The sequence below is a fragment of the Podarcis pityusensis genome (genome assembly GCF_964106645.2).
Source record: "Podarcis pityusensis genome assembly, chromosome: 5".
NCBI lineage: Eukaryota > Metazoa > Chordata > Lepidosauria > Squamata > Lacertidae > Podarcis > Podarcis pityusensis.
In genome coordinates, this window is record NC_138032.1 from 7,970,781 (window position 1) to 7,988,800 (window position 18,020).

The 18,020-nt window shown below is 49.1% G+C and overlaps 1 protein-coding gene across 3 annotated transcripts in view; it reads right to left on the minus strand.

The window, feature by feature from the left end:
• EPHB3 (EPH receptor B3) overlaps nt 1-18,020 on the minus strand; it is an 86,250-nt gene that overhangs the window by 23,267 nt on the left and 44,963 nt on the right. The gene's annotated exons all lie outside the window — the stretch shown is intronic.

Here is an 18,020-nt window from a genome sequence, read left to right on the forward strand (position 1 = left end):
ATTTGCACATGCATTTTATTAAACTGCTTGCAGTTTTGGCAGAAACTGCCTCTGTGTTCTCTTCATATAAGGAGCTGCCTTGATCTTGAGCCAGACCCACCTAGCAAACCTGCAGCCTCCTCCAAGTGGCTACGACTCACCCCAGGTGGGGTCTTGGCTCCCCCAAATCCTAGCAAACTGGAAATGCTGAGAAATGGAACATCACGCCTGCATAGCTCAGTTGGTGGAGCATGAGAACTTTAATCTCAGGGTTGTGGGTTCGAATCCCACGTTGAGGAAAAAGCTTCACTGCACGGCGGGGGGTTGGACTAGATGACGCTCGTGGTCCCATCCAACTCTTCAGTTCTGTAATTCTGTCACTCACAAGTGTGCTCTTCCAGCTGCTGAGCTACGGCTTCTCCCCTGCACTCAGTTCACTTTTCGCATTTATGCAAGGCAAGAGAGGCATTTCACACGCAGTCTCAGTTATCCGTACAACACTCCTGCAAGGTAAGCTAGCATTTCCACTCCCTTACGAGAGACCAATGGCTTACTAGCAGCCCCCTGCCTTCGCCTCCCATTCCCCGGGAGACTAGGCACCCCCCCCCCCAGCCATCCCTCCTTGCTTCGCTCACCGGCAGATGACACCATACGCCCCTTCTGACTGCAGCCTGTCAGCCCTGTGGGCGAAACCCAGCACAAGCCCCCCCCCGCCGTGCGGGCAGCCCCCTAGCCCCCAACCCCTCAAAGCCGCTGCCTGCTCGGTTGGTTGGAACAAGGCGTCTTGTGTGACCCTCTTTTCTGGGGGGTTGATAAATGCCAGGAGGCCACAGCTGTGAGTAGCTCGATCCAAACCCTCAAACAGACTTCCATTCACATCATAATCAACCCCTTTGTTGCAGGCATGGCTGCAAGGATGGGGAGGGAGGGAAGGCTCTATATCTCCCCCCCCCCCAAAAAAAAAGATTCAAAGTAGATGAATTAAGCACAGGCTTTGGGGGCATAGGGCTGGTTCCATCACTTTTTTTTTTGTAAAAAGGATTCACAACAGCCGTTCCAAGCTGAGGTGGAATTGTTTTTCAGGCTCAATCGGTACAGAACGAGACTCTTGATACCAGGGTTGTGGGTTCGAGCACCATGTTGGTCAAAAGATTCCTGTATTGCAGCGGGTTGGACTAGATGACCCTCAGGGTCCCTTCCAACTCTACAAGTCTGTGATTCTAGGTGTGATATTATCTTGCAGCCCTGCTCACAGGGAAGAGGTCAGGAACAAGGGAGCGCTTTGGCTCCCCAGGTAAGCCTTACAGCAGTGATGCAGTTAACGACAGCTAGTGATAACCAGAGTTGCCCTGGGATCATTTCCAAGCCATGCTTAGAGCAGGAACGGGGGATCTTATACAGTTCAGGGGCCACATGGAAACGGTGGGTGGGGCAAGAGGAAAAAGCAGGCAGAGCAATGAGGCGGTTGGAGGACGGATGGTGGCTAATGGATTGAGGTTGAATCCTGACAAAACAGAAGTACTGTTCTCGGGGGACAGGGGGTGGGTAGAGGTGGGGGACTCCCTGGTCCTGAATGGGGTAACTGTGCCCCTGAAGGACCAGGTACGCAGCCTGGGAGTCATTTTGGACTCACAGCTGTCCATGGAGGCGCAGGTTAATTCTGTATCCAGGGCAGCTGTCTACCAGCTCCACCTGGTACACAGGATGAGACCCTACCTGCTCGCGGATTGTCTCGCCAGAGTGGTGCATGCTCTGATTATCTCCCACTTGGACTACTGCAATGTGCTCTATGTGGGGCTACCTTTGAAGGTGACCCAGAAACTACAACTAATCCAGAATGCAGCAGCTAGACTGGGGACTGGGGGCAGCCGCCAAGACCACATAACACTGATCCTGGAAGACCTACATTGGCTCCCAGTATATTTCCGAGCACAATTCGAAGTGTTGGTGTTGACTTTTAACGCCCTAAATGCCTCGGCCCAGTATACCTGAAAGAGTGTCTCCACCTCCATCATTCTGCCAGGACGCTGAGGTCCAGCACCGAGGGCCTTCTGGCGGTTCCTTCACTGCGAGAAGCCAAATTACAGGGAACCAGGCAGAGGGCCTTCTCGGTAGTGGCGCCCGCCCTGTGGAACGCCCACCAAATGTCAAAGAGATAAATAACTACCTGACATTCAAAAGACATCTGAAGGCAGCCCTGTTCAGGGAAGTTTTTAATGTGTGACATTTTAGTGTATTTTTGGTCTTTGTTGGAAGGCGCCTAGAGTGGCTGGGGAAACCCAGCCAGATGGGCAGGGTACAAATAAATTATTATTATTATTATTATTATTATTATTATTATTATTATTTGAGTTTCATCTCTGTGCAGTATGCTAGCTTCTATGTCTCCCTCTCTCCCCTGGGTATTTTTCAGCCAAGCAAGCAAGAGGCATTATCAGAGTTCAAGGAGCCAGACAAAAAACATTCAAGGAGGATACAAAGCAGGGCTGGTAGTTTATTATTATTATTAGTAGTAGTAGTAGTTGATTTTATTTATATTTTGATTTTTCTAAAAAGCTTATTTTAAATTCTACTTTTGTTATCTATCTATCTAATCTATCATCTATCTGTCTATCAAGTTGTAAACCGCTTAGAGCTTTTACTTACAATTAAGCAGTATACAACAACTTCTCTTAACAGAAATTAAAATTAACGAGGCAAAAGGGAAGAGTCCCAGGGGTGGGGGGCAAAAAAGAGAGGTCTGGAGGGGCTGCCTTTGCTACCTGGATGGAAGGTTCCCCAACCCTCCTGAAGGAAGGCTGGCCAGCCATAATTGAAGTTCGCCACTCAGGCATAAGCTCACCTTGGGCCAGTCACCATCCCTTAGCCTAACCTACCTCACAGGTTTGTTGCAAGGATGAAATGGGGAGGAGGAGAACCATAAACACCACCTTGAGCTCCCGGGAAGATAAAGCTGGTGTATAAATGTAATAAATAATAATAAGGGTCTGTAACCGGCAGAGAGAGTCAGCTATATTAACAAGCATGGCCAACCTTGCATCTGCACCATCCCTGGAGAGCGCCGTCCAAAGGAAGCCAAACCAAACCAAGCACATTACAGTGCCTTAGACATCCACATAGTGCACAGACAGGGAACTGTGGTCCTGCAGATGTTCCTGGGACGCCGGCTCCCAACAGCTCCAGCCAGCACATCTGGGAGGGCCACCATCCCTGATACAGCAGACACGGAGACAATATTCCGCGCACGGAGCGGCCGCGCCAGGAAAGAGGGAGCCAATCCATTAGGATGCTTTGCTAATGCTGCAATTCTCTGGAAAAATCCCACCGGATGACCTAAGCATTTTATTAGCAAATGTTCCTCGCTGATACGAACCCCTTTCCGCCCATCTCCCAAGTCCCCTGCTGAGTAAGAAATCTGGAACATGAAGCATCCAAACAGCAATGTGCGCTCAGCCGCGAACCGAAGGGACCTGGCCTCTGCAAAGGAAGAGGTCCATCTAAGCAGCGCATGAACCAAGCGCTGGGAGATGAAACCCACAGCTCAGGATATTTCACTCATTGCTGCAATTCTCTTAGGGCTGTCTCAGCACAGAGGCAGCTCTCTTAAGGCTGCCTTGCCCAACCAGTTACCCTGAGAAAGCCACTCCCTGGATTGCTTCAGCCTTCAGCTCGTTTTGATCAAAGAGCGATGGGATGAGCTGGCCTGATCTCAAGGCAGGGCCCTCGGAGGTTGGCTTCTGAGGCCCAGGCCTGGTTCTCTCTTAGGTGGAAAGTCTCCCTGCAGCTTCAGGCAGCCCATAGATGCTAAAAGGATGGAGAACTCATCCGCATGCAACACACACACAAATCCCAGAACGGAGAAAATGAATGTGCTGGGGACTCCCATTCCTCCTTGCTTCTTAAGGCACTTGGGTAAGAAGCAACGATCAACTTAGAGCTGAGGATGAAGAACCTGAGGACTACAGTTGGCCATGCTGCTAGATGGGAACTGAAGTCCCAACAACACCTCACTAGTAGGGCTGGGCGATAGCAGCTTTTCAACCTCATGATGTATCACCAGCTGAACATCATGATATAGTAAGGTAAAGGTAAAGGGACCCCTGACCATTAGGTCCAGTCGTGGCCGACTCTGGGGTTGCGGCGCTCATCTCGCTTTATTGGCCGAGGGAGCCGGCGTACAGCTTTCGGGTCATGTGACCAGCATGACTAAGCCGCTTCTGGCGAACCAGAGCAGCGCACGGAAACGCTGTTTACCTTCCCACCGGAGTGGTACCTATTTATCTACTTGCACTTTGACATGCTTTCAAACTGCTAGGTTGGCAGGAGCAGGGACAGAGCAACGGGAGCTCACCCCGTCGCAGGGATTTGAACCGCCGACTATACTATGATATAGTAGGGTTGCCTTATTTGAACAACTTTTGGGCCAAGATTGTTGAGCTATTTTTATGGAAATTTGACATCCAAGGATTTGCCAAAAAAAACTTCTGACGTGGGTTGCCATAAACCTGGGAGGAACCGGTTGCATCAGCCTAGGCCCCGTGAGACGCCACAGGACTCTAGCCCTCAAACCAGTCCAGGGTGACATATTGGTAAATCAGCCAGGCCTACTGACAAGCTACAGGTTCCCACATCCCTTGTTCACAGCATCAATGTGTATATATTGCCTGAGATGTGGCACTGCAATCCACAGTGGTAGTAACTGCTAATGGAGTGTTCTCAGTTGACTCTTCCCATGAGTCCATGCTGAGCTTTTGTTGATAAATCTGTTTGTTTACCAGAGGCCCAAAGATGGCGTTTGCCTTCCTGGGGTAATAAATTAACCCTTGTCCAGCTGTCAAGTACATTCATGGAAGTGCAGGTTCTCGTTGGCCTAGTTTTGACAAAGAGTGGTAAATCTGTATGTGGGCTCTAGTCCGCAGGTTCAGGGTCACCTGGTTGAATGCTCCCCCTCCCCCCTCCCAAAAAAAAAGATGTCAAGGAGATGACTGCCAGCTTTGCCTTTTCCCTCTTCTCCCTGACTGATTGGTTTTCTGCATGCGGGGGATTTGTGCGCACAGAGGAGCAGTCAACTGTATGTAATCTCTATCTGCCCTACTGCTGGCTGCTCAGCTGAACAGGGAGAATATTACTATGCATCAAAGCCCCCCCCCCCCCAGTAGAGTTGAGCTTGGACATGACTGCTGTTTGGGAAAAGCAAGTTCTGCATGTAACTGTAAGTGCAGGGTTGCAAACACCCACCTAGTCACCTGTGTTAAGACTTTCTCCAGGCAATGAGGGGTGCTTTGATAAAAGCTGGGTTCCTTCCCTTTATCCCAAAACAGATTAATAATAATAATAATAACAATAACAATAACAACAACAATAACAATAATTTGTACCCCGCGCATCTGGCTGGGTTTCCCCAGCCACTCTGGGCAGCTTCCATCAAAATGTCACACATTAAAAACTTCCCTGAACCGGCAGATATATAGGCAGGCAGGGAATGTTTGCTGCAGATTTGCTTGAAGGCTTTGGTTCCTATGTGCCTTGCAGCAGGGACAACCCTACTAGGATCCACGGAGAGCTGGCCACCTTAGGAGGGGTGTTGATGGGTGGAGATAAGGGGCATCAGAGTTGGAGATAGAGAGGTCCTATCTAAGGCACACACTCCAGCGGGAAGTTCTGATGCGCAAACTTCATTGAAACGAACGAGTGCTGCACTTTCTCCCTCGTACAGCTTCTGTTATTTCCCCAATGAGGTAGGAACAGGAGAATTTACTAGTGGGTTGTGCAGTGTATTTATCCACAGGGAAGTACCATTTGGGTCGAGTGCCAAAGTGTTTGGGGCTAGCTCTGCCTTGCAGAGGAGGGGGGGCGGGTGTAGAATCAAAGCCTCAACCCAGAGAGAAAAGATTGCTATCTTCCAGGGAGCTGGAAGCTGATGTGAAACAGCCTTATTTTCTTGGGCAGCCTCCCCGCCCCTGAAGCAGAGGCCAGGAAAACAAGATAAGTCTCACGCAGCTGAGTGCGGCTTGGGCTTCCCAAACGGCACTAACCAAGGATCTACTGGGGGAAAGGAATGTCTCCAGCTTCAGCACGTATTTTCCCAAACAGTTGTGTCAACGCTCTCCACCCAGAGAGGCGGGCTGGAGAGCATGGCCCGTCCATCTGGTGGCTAGAATGGGCTCCAAAACTTTTTGGCAGTCAAGACTTCCCTGCTGGGGTATGACACCTGCCCTGCGTCGCTTTGAACCGAAATAGACTGACCTTTGGGGCCTTCCCTCGAAACCCGCAAAACAGCCTTATACATATTTATGGGCTGAGCCCCGTCCAAGAAGCAGACACCCTTTCGCCACGAATGTTCCAAGCTGCACAGCCTGGTTTGTTTTCAGGCTGGAGAAGCACACACGCCAAAGTTTCGCCCGTGAACTGAACAGCAAAGTGTGAAGGTGACTAGATCTCTGCTAGATCACCGGGTTGAAGGTGACTAGATCTCTGCTGTGAGTGATTTATTTAAAATTTACTTATAATCGGTGTTTGAGACCTTGTACTTGGCTATTCATCTCCTGGGCACTTTCTCAAGTGAACAATGCAGGTGTGATTTTCCTGATTCTGCTAACCACCCATTGTAGATTTCCATGTTTCTGGGATCAATCAACTATTAAGAAGCTGCAGCAGAGCTAGGGAAGGCCTAGTTAGGAACAAGGAGAGCTGTTCTCATCCTGGGGGGAAACTGGGCAATTAGATGGATCAAGGACAGGTGGGTGGGGATGTGCCCCTGCAGATGTTTATATTTATTGCACAATATTTATAGACTGTTCCTCATATGAAATCCCAGGGCGGTGCACAACAGAGATAAAATGCCACTAAAAATACTATGGAATGATCATAAGATGAGCCTGTTGGCCAATTGCCCATCTAGTCTAGCTTCCTGTTCTCACAGTGGCTAACCATATGCTGGTAGAAAACAGGTCCTTAAAATGACTGGCTCATTTTAAAAGCTGAAACCGTGGAAGGGGCCTGTCGACACAAAGTGGAATTCCCCATCAGCCCCAACCAATGTGGCCAGTGGTGAGGGATGATGGGAGATGTAGTCCAGTAACATGTGGAGGGCCACAGGTTCCACCATTCCTGATTTACAGAATCTTTAGCTCAGCTGGTAGATCTCAGGGCCGTGGGTTCAAGCCCCATGGTGGGCAAAAGATCTTGTCATGGTCCGTTCCAACTCTACAATTATCTATGATTCTATGTTAAGTGCCTGTCACCAGCTGTTATAATGACTCTGGGCTCTAACAGCAGAGGAAGAGACCTCCTTGCCAACACCAACACATTGCCAGCCAGCTTGCCTGTGATTCCGCTAACTCGGCTGCGTTTGTTTTATTGTGACAGAATGTGTGGGTGAGCCAGGGCTGTCCCAGTTTGTGCTCAGCAGCGCCCAATTCCATCTGGATGACCTGCCCACGCAGTGATGCAACGTTGCCAGGCAGGCCTATTGGCAAGAGTGGACCTGGGCTGTGCGCAGCTGACGGAGGCCCCGCAACATCTGGCAGCATGGCCTGCCCCGAGGTGCAGGTGTTCAAAAGTAAAAATACAGCAACTTAATGTCGTACCTGCAGGCCGACAGCTACCTGTCTGCGTTTGGCTTTTCTCAGGATGTTTCCATGAAGATGTGATTGACAATGTACGACCCTAGAAGGCTGCCTTAGATGTTGCCTAACTTTGACATGAGAACACAAGAGAATCCTGCTGGATCAGGCCTGTGACCTATCTTGTCCGGCCTCCTGGTCTCGCAGGTGCCAACTCGATGCCCGTGGAAAACCTGCAATCAGGATTTGAGCAGAAAAACACACTCCTCTCCTGTGACTTCCAGAAACGGGTCTTCAGAAGGTCTACTGTCTCCAGCTATGGAGGCAGACCATAGCTCTGATGGCTAGTACCCATCGACAGTCCTCTCCTAGCTCAGCATTGCCCACACTGAGTGGCAGCAGCTCTCCACGAGTCTCTCTCAGCTCTGCTTGGACTGAAGCTGGGGCATTCAGAATGCAGAGCAGCTGTTCTACCACTGAGCTACAGCCCTTGAGACACCCATCCTCTGCCATCGTAATTGTACTGGGATCCAGTATGCTGAGATTTCAAAGAAAGTGGAAGGAGAATGGAACACCTTGAGAAAAAAGCACTTCCTCCATCTCTAGTTGTCTGCAAATTGCAGGTCCCTTGATTAAAGGCAAATATTTGTTCTCTGACCTTTTTGCATTGTGCAAGAGTTCTGTAACATACCATGTGCAAGGGGATAAAGAACTACACAACTTTTAAAAGACATTTGAAGGCTGTATCAGGAAGTTTATAATGCTTGATATTTTACTATGTTTTTATATTTTGCTGGAAACCGTCCAGAGTTGTTCTTGTTGTTGCTGCTATTTTTTATTATTAATTATCATCATGATTATTATTAACCAGAAATGAAAAAAACAGCTGTGTACAACTGCAAGAACTTCAGGAACAAGGCTCCTATTGAGTCCAGAACACCCACCGGCAGATGCAATTGCCACAGCTCCTCTGTACAACCCATTGCAGAATATATTAGCCTTCCTTGCTCTGAACACCGTCCCATGTAGAAAGCAGCAATCAGCTCGTACTCTTGCACATGTTCTAGAAGTCGGCTGGAAGTGTGAAGCGGGTCCCTCAACTATCAGAAAGCAACACAGGTTTGGTTTTTTATTTATTGGATTTCTATCTTGCCCTCGCTCCCAAAGGAGCCCTTGAGTCCAGATCATTCCAGTCTATTTAACGAGGTCGCAGCAGGCCAAGAGATAGCTGCTTTAACACCTCTGAATCAGAGCACCTACCGCGTGAAAGCCCACGGAAATGGTTATTCTTTGAGTGTCATCTCAGAAAGGGAGCACTGAAAACAGAAGAAATTGCCACATCTTGCGGTGAACTGAGCTCTCCTTGATCCCCACGTTGCATGCCTAGTGCTGACCCAACCCAACTTGCTCAGGCAACCTGACGGGACCCACAGCGCACGGTGGTCTGGCTTGGGGAAGAAGCCTCTCTTGCAAAATCTAGACCTCGCCCATGTGACTAAGGGCCAAGGGTGGGAGCTTGGCTTCTTTAAAAACACACACACACACAACCACCCTGAAATCGCACACAAAAGTGACTCACATATGGCTCGTCGTTACCGCACAGAACACTTGGCAGGGAGAGGCAGGAGTTATCCAAAGCCCTGAGCAATCCCTGAAGTGCAAGCTCGGCCAAAATGTTGGGGTCCCCTCCTTCCAGCTGGGAGGAGCATCCCTCAAGAGTTCAGGCTGTTTCATCTGCCACATCATTAGCAAAGCTCTTTGCCCCAGCCAGCCCAAACTTCTCTCCTGCACCCCCATCCAGAAGAAGAAGAAGAAGAAGAAGAAGAAGAAGACACCCACCCCCGTTTTAAATTTTTTTGGTTCCAGTTACCAATAAGACAAGAATAATATCTGGGATGCCATCCCGTTTTATGGGCCTGGCCAGCTTTCCAGCCTAAGCACCATCGTTTTGTATGCCTCAGCAGTGCCTTTTCCAAATCCTCCAGGACTTCTCTCCCAGCACGGAGGGGAGAGAGAGAGCGAGTCCTGGAGATAAATTGAAGCCATCACATCCCTTTGTCCAGAAACCATGCAATTTCGTTAAAGGCAGCAATCAGGTTCGACTGGCAAAAAGCTGTGCTTTATGAACCCTCCAATCCTTCTCCCCTTAAGTGCTTGCAGATGGTGTGGAGATGTGTGGCTGAGGTGGCACCTCTCATTCTAAGCTGCTGTTCTGGGTTTCCCCCCCTCTTCCAAGGTGCTTTTGATTTGTGGAGGCATTATCCTGTAGGTTGAAGAGTCTAATTCAGTTCCATAGTGGATTCCCCCTCCCCCTTTTTTTCCCCTCGAGAGAGCGAGAGAGATAGGAAGGACTTGAGGAGCGGAGCTGAGTGTTTGGAGGAACTGGAGAACTGAATTGAGGTCGAGAAGGCAGTCAATTGACACCGTCGTTTTGCCAGAACCAAATCCAAAGGAACCCCTCTCAAAAAATTCACTTAAAAGACAAGCCAGGCCCAATTTGCCCTCATTTTAAGCCCCACACGGGGTTTTCACTGCTGATGGTTATTTGCCTCTCGCTGCCTCAGAAACCCAAATACATTGCAAAGGGCTTAATTAGAAACGGGCTTTCGGCAGGGCCCAGCCCCAGAGCCTGGGTTCAACGCCAGGAGGCTCAGCCCAGGCTGAGGCAGAACTGACAACAGCACATCTTCTGAGCATGTAATTTCCAAACCTTGTGAAATCCCAGGAGGCCCTTGCTGGTGTTTTGTTTAGGGTAGGGCTGTTCCTACAAGATCCACAGATCTCCAAGAGCACAGCCCTGAATGCCAAAGACCCATGGGTGTGTAATAAACACGAGAAAGCCACACATAATAAATAATTATCTGGAGCAAGGATGAGGAGAATAACGTGAAACGGGGGTATATGGGGGTGGGTAGGGAGGGAGCTGAGTCACCGGAGATCAAACCCCTTCATCCTGGCAGAGGTCAGCTTAAAAGGTTTTGCACAGTTTCCGAAAAAGTCAACAAAGCAGGATTCAGATGGATGAGTGTAGATAAGGCAGTCCAAAAGACCATCAATCTTTCTCTCACACATGCATGCAAGGAATACAATTGGTTACGGGGTCTTTGCGCCTTGACCTGCGTCCAGTCAATATGGCCTTTGTTTTCTGAAATAACATTTTTACTCCAACGTTCCTCCAAGGAGCTGGGAGGGGGGCAATTGGCCTATTCCTCCCCCACCTTTTATCCTCCTGAAAAGACTGTGAGGTAGGTTAGGTGGGGGAAGAGAGAGAGAGAGAGAGAGAGAGAGAGAGAGAGAGAGAGAGAGAAGAGAGAGAGACCCCAATTCGAATCCATGGGGCTTCAGCCAAGCCCCACCACTTGTGGGTGTTAAGCTGGTGTTGTACCTCTTTACCACTGCCTTTAGCAGCTAATTTGATCTGAGTTGCACCACTCCCCTAGTTTTCACCCAATTTTGATTATTTTGCATTATGCCGGATTTGGGTTGGTCCTCTTGGCTTTCAGTAAATGTTTTGAGGCTTTTTTGGGTGGGTGTGATTAAACCATTCGTGTAGTCCGCCCTACCCACTGCCCCCATCATGCCCTCTTGGCTGCCCACTTTCTCCCCCCCTCTGCCACTTCGCCGGGCCCAGCTACCCCCATTAACAAACTGCCCCACTTTCCCCCACCAGCACTTCTTTCCCAGGCTTAGTAGAGAACACCAGAGTCTGGGCCAGGCACCAGTACCATACCACCAGGGAGCTCAGCCTGCTGTATGTGGAGAGCTCCCCTATGTTGCTCTCACAAGAACTCTCATAGAGGTCAGGTCCAAAATACAGAGACTGGCACACAGTCAGCCACTGAGCTGCCAATAATTACGATTATTAAAAGGCTGCACATGGGAACCTTCGGATTACAGCCAGAGCAAAATCTCACCAAAATTCCTCCTCTCGGTTACAGACAGCTGCAGTGCCAAGTTTTGCTTGCCCCGGGATTTTTTCCCTAGCTGGAAACATTGATACCTGCTGCTCTTTTTCTCCACCCACATCTCATCTCTTTCTCGGGGCGCAACAGAGGCTGCAACGCAGAACCTTGGCGAATGTTGGGAGTGAGGCTCCACCTGCCTCTGACTCTTCCTCCACCTTGCTCCAGGTGTCCCACATCATTCCTCCCAACCCAGGCCAGCATCCCAGGCTGACAGCCGAAGTCTCAAATGGCTAGTTTTGATTACAGATTCTTTTGCAGCTCTGCCATCTTTGCTTGTACCCCCCCCCCCCGGTTTTATTTTTATTTTATTTTTATTTTTATTTTTAATAGCATCTTGAAATATATGTTCTCGGTCCTGCTCTCACCAGTTAATTTTTGCATGCATCCTTGAACACGGATTAGTATTTTCCTTCTATCCTAATCCCTTCTGGCTCCCTCATCTTTTCTAGTTCTTAAGGACAAAACAAAAACCATCAAAACTTTTAAATCCTCCACTCTGAGTTCTGTAGTTTTGCATTCATTAAACTTAGGTTTTTAGATGGCAGGCCGGCAAGTGGGGAGCAGCCATTGTCTCCTGCCCATTGTACAACTCCTACACCTTTAAGGCGCACTGTCAGAGGGCTGCAACCTGCCGTTTGTTCTGATCACCTGTGGTGAGCCAGAATTATCTCCCAAGCGAACAAGTTCTTTTAAATTAACCAAATTGTATATAACCAATTTCTGTCTGCTAAGACAAACAGTAATCTCAGACCTATTTGGAAAAACTGGTGTGTTTGGGAAAGCATGGTAGTAAACCAAAATTTTCAGCGCTAGCGAGTTCTGAATGCTTACTTGCAAGGTTGCATTATTTTAGGCGCTGCTCCCCCACCACACCTAATATCAAGCACATGCCTCATTAGGCGTATTTTACTTTTGCATTCCAAAGTCATATTTGCATGAATTAGTCACGTTTGATACGCAGCATGCAATGCGCGTCAACCCGTCAACTAAATAAAACTTTGAGAGCACTTAGCTTAGTAATTTCCAAGCTGTGAGCCAAGCCACACCAACAGGCCACAAGGGAGAACTGCTTGCAGTCGGTGACAATTTTTCTAAAAAAATAAATGCTCCAGTGAGCGCAAGCACGCTCACCCAGCCAGCCAGCCGCAAAGAAGTAGGAGCCTAATGTGTCACTGCATGGGTCAATTCTTCAGCTTTAGTTCCTTCTCAATTACCCACCAGGAGGAGGGTAATTCTGGCCCATCTCTGCTTCTGGTGTGTTTGGTGTATCTGATCTATCCAGTAGGTAATTTTGCCCCATTTCTGCACCTGGTGAGTTTGGAGCAAACACAGAATTACCTGCTCAAGGAAAAGGCTACTTGTGGTCTTTCTGCACGCTGCAGGCCTGCTTCTTTTCAACCAGGCAAAAAGACTCATACAGAAACACAGAACGATTAATTCCTCCAAGGAACACATTTCAGTGGACTTTAGAAGCAAATCCTTTCACTTGCAGGAGTAAATGGTAATGCAACGAGCAGACGTTTTGGAATCTGGCTACTGCAGGTACACTTGCCTTGCTACCTGACAATCCCGCTTCCCCAATCGCCCCATAGTTGCCCACACCAGTAAAAAAAAAGGGGGGGGGGGAGAATTATACATCTTCAGACATCATCTGTCATGATACTGTGTTTGCCCGGTGATTAAAAAGGTTTGCACAAATGAACCCAGTGGAGAGAGCCTTACGTGGAGGCGAAGGGGAGCCTGGAAAAACCACTTCTGCTGCTTTTTACCTCGATAAAAGCCCCATTGACGGCCATGGGCAGGAAGCACAAACATAAACCGTGCACATTCGGTGCATTATCTTCCTTGGCACTGGTATGATTTATTTAACATTTATATGGCATCAAGGCATGCACACAACAGAGGCCCACACACTATGGAAACATCAACACTGAAGCCTTATCGCGGCGGTAATGAGACGGCAATGATTTCGGAAGGCACAGTGGCCAGGAAAGCTCTCTGGAAGTGCACATCCAGTTTAAACAGCTCTGTCATGTACCACGCTCACGCGGAACAAAGGCAAACGAGGGTTGGGGAAGGGTGGAAAACATCTGTAAACGCACACACAGGCCATTTAGCGATTAGCTTATATACCTGAGTTCCTAACATGGGTTGGGGGTGAGGGGAGTTGTATAATCTAACAGATATCCGAGAGGGCGCCAGGTTTTATGGATTGATGGATTCAAGCAACGCTAGGGAACTTCAGCTGAGAGACTGAGTGTGGCCCTCCAAGCCTTTAATTGGCCCTGGGGAGCCTGCACCCAGGCCAGGAGGGTAGAGAGGACCATGGAAGAGTGCACAGAAACTAGCCTACGTAAAATTCATGTCGCTGCACCCATTTATGCCTCAGATTCCACACATTTCTGGCATGTGGCCTCCTGAAACCTGTCCAGGACGGAATGCGGCCCCTGGTCTCAAAAGCGGTCCCCAACCCTGCAGGACATGTCAGACCACAGTTATCTGCAGGTGCTGACAGCCGCCTCCATCTCCCCTCTGAGGGTCTGTCTCTCTGGTTCCCCCACCTGAAGAACCAAGCCGGGTCCCAGAGGGAAAGCCGTGTGCTAATTAAATAAATGCAAACGAGGCTTGAATGGTGTCAGCACCAGCTCTCCATGCCCAGGTGGCTCCATTGGGCACCAGAGAGCAAAATCCTCTGTCCTCTTGGGAGTGGGATTTCCAGTTACATATTGTTAACAGCTCAGAATGCAGGATCAGGGAAGATGAAAGAGATGCGGGAGATCTTCAAAAGACCAGGAAGTTTAGAAAGGAGTGGAGAAGACCTTGCTGTAAATCCATCTGAGCTGCAATTCAGTTTTATTGTTATTTACTGTGAGGAAAGAGCAACCCCTCTCAGAACTGCCGGCTGAGAGAGAGGAGGGGAGAAGGGAGAATGGCCAAAACCATAAACCTCCCCTCAAGGATTGGGAACAAAGCCTGGGCCAGTCCATAGCCTTCATAATCCCTGCAAATCACAGGGGTCTAGGATGAAAATGCCATCTTCTTCAGCATCTTCCACAGCACACCTGGCTAGGCTGCAGCCTCAGCCTAAAGTTACTGGTCCAAGCATAAAAGTCCCTGATACAGCCGATTGGTTGCTGTTCGCTGTGGAGCGTGCACTTGGTGGCAAACCTGGGTTCTTGAGTGTCTGTGTAACGTGTAAAGTAATAACAGGCAATTCATTTCAACGCAGAAACGGAAGTTTGAAACTAGTATGTGTATGAGGCATGGGGAACCTCTGGCCGTCCAGATTTGCTGAATTGCAACTCCTCTCTGCCCTGGCCACGTTTGCTGGGCATGATGCAAGTTGCGCGTCAGCAACATTTGGAAAGCCATGGGTTTCCCAAGTCTCACACCTTGGAAGCTGCAGCAGATCAAACCCTCACAACCAGCTTAACTGCCACAGTTTAACAATAAGCGAAGTAAAAGTTGTCAGAATTCTCTATGGGAAGCAGCCAGGGTCGTGCCTCTCCAATGCAGAACATTGTGGGGCACAGAGTATCAGAGGTGGCTCCTTTCTTGCAAAGATAGCCTTCTGAACAAGGCCAGAGAGGCGTTCCATGGGTGGGGAGGAAAGGGGGTTGGACTAGATGGCGCTCGTGATCCCTTCCAACTCTACAATCTATGATTTTAACTGGTACTCATAAGCATTCTGCCTCCAACAGTGGTGGCAGAATACAGACACTATGGATCGTAGCCACCGATCGCCTGATCTGTCCCATGAGAATTTGTCTGATCCTCTTTCGAAGCCACCCAAAAGGGTTTGAACCCAGGACTCGACAGTTCCGGGTGCTATGCACACACATTACTCCCCCAGAGACTCCCCAGAAAGCTCAGCAGTCCTGGGACTCAGGATCAGCAACTGTCTGAAGAACCGGAAGCAGAGAATGGGAACAAATGGGCAGGACACTCCAAATCCCATTTCACCCACTTTCTGCTTCCCGAGCCTCTCCGTCTCCCAGGCTCAGCACCCAGTTTTAAAGACAGCCTGCCATTCTCCCTTCAGCCCCTCTGCTTCTGGGTGCCTTGCCCCTCAGGCCCCCTCTCCCTTCCAATGTGCTTCCCTGCCCACCCCGCTTTCTGCTAACAGATCAACAACCCCTCTTTTCCGAGAACCAGTCGGAAGGCTTTCCAAGCCAAGCTGGCGTTTTAACTTACTTGACAGAAGCTGCAGTGTTTATTAACGTTCTATCGCTGATAGCTTTTCTGTGGGCAGAAAAAAACCAAAGCTGCTGACTCCAGGAAGCATGCTATGCACACACCGTTTGCTCAGATGTGGCAACTGAAACCTGCGACTCCACAGTATCATAGCCTGGGGTATTTCATTCTTAACCACACAACGCTTCTGCATCTTCTCCTGTCCCCTGACTTCAGTGCTATTTAAGGAGAGGCTTGTCAGCGGCCAACTACCTGGCTGCATCTGGCTAGAGAGAACTGCCTCCCGATTGCCAGGCAAGACAGATTTTGTGCACAGGAATACAGTCATACCTCGGGTTACAGCGGCTTCAGGTTGCATTTTTTTTGGGTTATGGACTGCCGAAACCTGGAAGTACCAGAACGGGTTACTTCCGGGTTTCGGCGGTCGCGCATGGGCAGAAGCGCTAAATCACACTTTGCACATGCGCAGAAGCGCCGAATCACAACCCCCGCGTGCGCAATTGCAAACGTGTGAACGATGCGGGTTGCAAAAGTGCATCCCACACGGATCACGTTCGCAACCCGAGCATCCACGGTAATTTGCTCTCCCTGCATACTTGCAGAGGCAAACGAAGGGGTGGGGTTGGTGGCCCTCCCCATGCTATTGACCTCCAACTCACACCATCCCCAGCCAGACTGCAGGGGTCAGGGCTAATGGAAGTTGCAAGTCCACCACCTGGAGGACCACAGGGGTGGTCTATTTGGAGTTAAGGGTACTACACCGGACAATGCTCTCTCTCAGCCTACCTTACAGGGCTGTTGTAAAGAAGACAGGATTGCAATGTACAGTGAACTGATCCTGTTGGAGGAATCTCTTTTATAATAATGAATGGCAAAGTTAACTATCTGGGGTAGTACTCCTCTCCACCCCCACTCCCAGTAGGGCTGTGCGATTTATTCTTCGCAAGGCTGAATTAAAAACCACTGATATTTTACAGTGTGCGGCTAAGAAGACCTCTGGTATCCTCTCCCCCAGGAGTGAACATTAGGCTTGCGAATTATGATTTCACACGCAAGCCTTTTATGGGAGGATTTTTCGGGACTGCATATAAGCAGAAGATTCCCGAATCCCTCTCTTAAAAGAGAGTGGGAAGGAAGCGTGAGTGGAGAGTCAGGTCTATTTCATATTTGCCCAAGGAATATGTGAACATTTTCAAAGTCCCATCACAACTTACAGGAAATCTGGCAAACTTCAAGGCGCTGCAAATCCTTAAAATCTGTTTCCATTTACGGACATGAAACCTTCATATGGAAGATCTCCAGCTTTAAAGGCACAAGAAGACACACACATGTACACGCATCTCTCTCTTTTTTTCCTTTTCTGTTAAATTACCCAGCGCACAAAGTAGCAAATGAAGATTTGTACTGGATCTGCGCCAAGAACCTGCCTAGATGATGAACTGGATATCGTAGCAAAGTCTACACCTGTCAAAACTTTAGCAGGCGTCCAAAAGGGGCTGAGAGCTTGCTGCTGAATCATTTCTTGCCTTGTCCGACAAAATGGCTGAACACAGCAAGGCAAGATGGCAGAACGCATGGACCCGAACTTAGAAATACTGGTATGGTTGGTAATATCTGCCTGGGGCAGGGCCAGGAGACCCCTAAGATACAGGGAGGTAGAAAACAGGAGGAAAGGTCAGACAAACCATAGGGAAGATAGCTTGGCCTATTTTGATAAATCAGACAAAAACGTTAAGACCCAGTACAGAGCTGTGGGTGGTGCCACCAAACCAGCCAAATTTTTAGGTAAAGGTAAAGGGACCCCTGACCATTAGGTCCAATCGTGACCGACTCTGGTGTTGCGGCGCTCATTTCACTTTACTGGCCGAGGGAGCCGGCGTACAGCTTCCAGGTCATGTGGCCAGCATAAGCTGCTTCTGGTGAACCAGAGCAGTGCACGGAAACGCAGTTTACCTTCCCGCCAGAGCGGTACCTATTTATCTACTTGCACTTTGATGTGCTTTCGAACTGCTAGGTTGGCAGGAGCAGGGACCAAGCAATGGGAGCTCACCCCGTCGTGGGGATTCGAACCGCCGACCTTCTGATCGGCAAGTCCTAGGCTTCTGTGGTTTAACCCACAGCGCCACCTGCGTCCCTAGCCAGATTTTTACTCACCAGTAAAAAAATAACATCACAGCAATTAGTATTATGGTGCTTTTACCCATCTCATGACCAGCAACTTACTTTGTAGTTTCAAATATTCACACATTTTACACCAAGGGTGGGTAACCCTTTCCCTGCCAAAGGTCCACATTACCTTGGGATTAATAATATATGT